This window comes from Lucilia cuprina, chromosome 6 (genome assembly GCF_022045245.1).
Source record: "Lucilia cuprina isolate Lc7/37 chromosome 6, ASM2204524v1, whole genome shotgun sequence".
NCBI classification, from domain to species: Eukaryota; Metazoa; Arthropoda; class Insecta; order Diptera; family Calliphoridae; genus Lucilia; species Lucilia cuprina.
The window spans coordinates 7,544,885-7,549,317 of NC_060954.1; positions in this window are offsets into that span (position 1 = coordinate 7,544,885).

A 4,433-nucleotide genomic window follows, 5' to 3' on the forward strand; every position below is an offset into this window, starting at 1 on the left:
CTAGAACTGAACTAGAACTGAACTAGAACTGAACTAGAACTGAACTAGAACTGAACTAGAACTGAACTAGAACTGAACTAGAACTGAGCTAGAACTGAACTGAACTAGTACTGAACTAGAACAGAATTAGGACTGAACTAGAACTAAATTATAACATGAAGTGTACATGATTTTGAACTGAAGTAGTTCAGTCTCTAGTATCAACTAGACCATTGTCTCGACTATAGACTGGACTGTAGTGTCGATAAGACAGCTTCAGGCTATTTTGTTTTGTTGAAAAATTTTTTTTCCTTTAACTTACCTGGTGTACAACATAAATTTAATATCATCTCTCTCCTTTATCTCACAACAATTCGAGCAAAATCCCCTAGGACTAGGGCTATAAAATATGGGAGAACCAGCTGAAATTCATAAAAAAAATCAATAGTGAAAATCTTGCTCATTAAATGCTTAATTGAAGAAACAAACAAATGTTTTCTTTAGCTTAAATAAATTAACATAAACTCTTAATTAATTAAAGTGTTGTTTTATACAATTTAGTTTTTAATCAAAATTCCACCCTGAACTTGAACGTGAAACAAGATTTACAAAATCAATTAATGGTCATCAGTAAATACGAACACAAACAATAACAACAACAAACACAACCAATTTAAATTCATAATGCAGTAATGCAGGCAGCAATAGAAAAAGAGGAGAGGGGAAGGTAGCCGAAGAGTGATATAACAAAAAATTCTTTTTGGTTGTGCAAAAATTTAGACAAAATTCAAGAATTTAGTTTTTGATAAAATACCATATATACAAAAATTATTATTATGTTTAACCACGTTTTTAGGTTAGTGCACCTTCCCCATTAATCAGCTAGATTGAAATTTGAAATATTACGTTTTCTTCACACATTGTAAAAACGTGATTTTGGATTATTTGTTTTTGGTATATGAAGCAATATTTTTTTAGCCAAAAAAGTAGCAGGTAACAGCTTGTTAAAAACAACAGCTACAACAATAACTAACTATATAATTATCAGTTTTGTTTTTATCTTTAAATTCATTGCAGTTAAAGCCAATTAAAATTCAAAATCTCATATAAAGATCTAACAACAATTTAATGTCTTTATGATCAATTTAAATTCATCATAAAAACTGTAAAAACTTTAAAATCATTGTCAATGTTAAGATTTTATTGTCATTAGTTTTTTTTGTTTAATGAATATCATTAGTTTCTAAAATGATGCGCCTTTTGTTCACTCTCTCTCTCTAATAACTATTCATTTATGTATTTATTTAAATATTTAAAAATATAAATTTTAAAATCTATATCATGGCATTTTTTGTTTATATTTTTTGTTAACATTATATTTAACAAAATGCGGAAATGAATGTTTTGTTTTGCCTCCATATTTGTTGAGGTTCTTTTTTTAGCCGGTTGCTGTTTATTTAATTAACACTCTTTTTATTATTATAGTTAAATAGTAATCATAATATTTGTATTAAATCATAAATTATGAAATATATAAATGGGGGCAATACTGCTGCAAAACTAAAAGTTCATGCGGTTTTTAAGATTTTGGCGGTTAAATATTAAAATAAAGTTAATGGAACTGAAAAAAGTTCATTAAACTAATTAAAAAAACATATGATTTATTTTATATATCATTTTAAATAGGAATTTTAAGAAATGATGAAGAACTTATTAAGAAAAAGAAATCACTAGTTCAACTTAAGCTCTAGTTCTGTTGTATTTCTGTTCCATTTCTATTCTATTTTTGTTCTAGTTCTGTTTTAGTTCTCTTCTAGTTCTGTTCTAGTTCTGTTTTAGTTCTCTTCTAGTTCTGTTCTAGTTCTGTTTTAGTTCTCTTTTAGTTCTGTTCTAGTTCTGTTTTAGTTCTCTTCTAGTTCTGTTCTGTTCTAGTTCTGTTCTAGTTCTGTTTTAGTTCTCTTCTAGTTCCGTTCTAGTTCTGTTTTAGTTCTCTTCTAGTTCTGTTCTGATCTAGTTTTGTTTTAGTTCTGTTCTAGTTCTGTTCTATTTCTGTTCTATTTCTGTTCTATTTCTGTTCTAGTTCTGTTCTAGTTCTGTTCTAGTTCTGTTCTAGTTCTGTTCTAGTTCTGTTCTAGTTCTGTTTTAGTTCTGTTCTAGTTCTGTTCTAGTTCTGTTCTAGTTCTGTTCTAGTTCTGTTCTAGTTCTGTTCTAGTTCTTTTCTAGTACTTTTCTAGTTCAGTTCTAGTTCTGTTCTTGTTCTTTTCTAGTTCTTTTCTAGTTCTGTTCTAGTTCTATTCTAGTTCTGTCCTAGTTCTGTTCTAGTTCTATTTCAGTTCTGTTCTAGTTCTATTTCAGATCTGTTTTAGCTCAGTTCTAGTTCAGTTCTTGTTTAGTTCTAGTTTAGTTCATGTTCAGTACAAGTTCAATTCTAGTTCGCTTCTAATTCACTTCCAATTCACTTCTAGTTCACTTTAGATTCACTTTTTTTATTTCTTTATTCAAAATCCTTATTTACAAAGATATAGAGGATTCACTTTAGATTCACTTTTTTTATTTCTTTATCCAAAATCCTTATTTACAAAGATATAGAGGAAATGTCTAGCAGTTCCTTTATTTCTTTTTACACTTACCTAATAAAAATGTAAATATTCCACATAAAGCTGAGGTGGCCGGCAAAGCCATTGTATAACTCTTATTAAGAGAAAAAAGATTTTCGAAATCTTTCGAAAATATTAAATACGTTTTCTTAAATTAAAGTTTAAAGATTTCTCAACTAAACAGTATTGGCAATTAAGTGGTTCAGGTTTTTAGATTTTTATTTAAAACGTTATTTATAATAAAAAAATTTAATACTCTTTGAATTGAAATTTATTTAGTTTTTTCTAATTTTCAATAATATATTTATTATTTCTTTTTGTAATTCTATATTGAGATATTTTAATTTTTATTTATTTATTTAAATTTTTTTAAATATTTTTTCAATTTTATAAATTTTAATATTTTCTCAAAATTATATATTTTTTCTTAATTTAAAATTCTTAACGATTAATATTTAAAGCTTCTTCCACAACCGCCACAATACGCGTTTAAAACCCAACTGATTGCTATAAAAACTTGCGAAATGACAAAACAAAACAGAAAAAACTTAAAAAATAACACGTTGTTAACTTTATAAAATAAACAAATAATATAAAAAACAACAAAACTTACAAAAAAATTCTACTATAATACTATTAACAACAACAAATATAAAGAAACAATATTTAACTTGGCCCCAAAGCCAAGAAATCTATAAGAGGAAACAAACTGTTAACAAAAACTAAAAAGAAGAACAATTCAATGAATATTGTCAAATACAACAACTATTAAAAACAAAAACAAAGTATTTCTTACAAAATTGTAATAAATCATTAACAAAAATGAATTTATAAAATTTTAAACATTTGTACAAAAACATCTTGTTTAACACAATAATTTAAAATAAAATCAAACTACTGAAGCGCCTACATTTAAGCAGCAAAAACAAAAGACTTAAACAACAAACTTTGTTTACAATTGTTAGCTTTTTTAAGCTCTACCTCTCTTCCTCTCTCTCTTTTTCACAAACTTTGCTAATTATCAACAACTAACAATCTCTTTCCTGCATCATTTAAGTTTAATTAATTTATTATGCGTAACGTTTACTTTAAAACCAAAAACAAAAATAATAAGAATTGTTTAATTAACTAAATAATTTAATTACTTTGACGTCATGTTTTTAAAACAATTCTTTTATTGTTGTACATTTTGTTTTTGTTATTTTGTAAAGGAAATCTTTTGAAATTTTTAAATTCTATTTGTAACATGAGAAAATTTCTAGAAATCTATAAACTAACTAATTGTTAGACACTCCTTATCTATTTCACATTCTCATTTGTAATATAAAGGCTATTAAATTTAAATAATTTATTTACTAACATTTGTGCCAAAAGTCATAAGGAAATAGTCTAAATTTCAAACAGCAACAACAAAGTATAAAACATACGTGTTAAATTTACTATTTATGTTTTTAATTTTCAATAACTAATTTATTATTAAGTGGGTGCTTCTTTAGACAAAAAAAAAAAAAAAACTATATTTGCTAAATAGTTAGACTTAGTTCACTGACTTAAGTTTATAGCTATTAACGAACAAATAAGATAATTGTTAAGTGACCTTAGATACCACTATAAAAACTATTTAATTAATAGTTTACTAATATTGAAATTTCAATTGACCCAATATAATCTACACTACTTATATATAAGACTATAGACTAGCCTACAGACTAGACCACAGACTAGCCTATAGGCCAGACTATAGACTAACCTATAGACTAGACTACAGACTAGACTATAGACTAGACTACAGACTAGACTATAGACTAGACTATAGACTAGACTATAGACTAGACTATAGACTAGACTATAGACTAG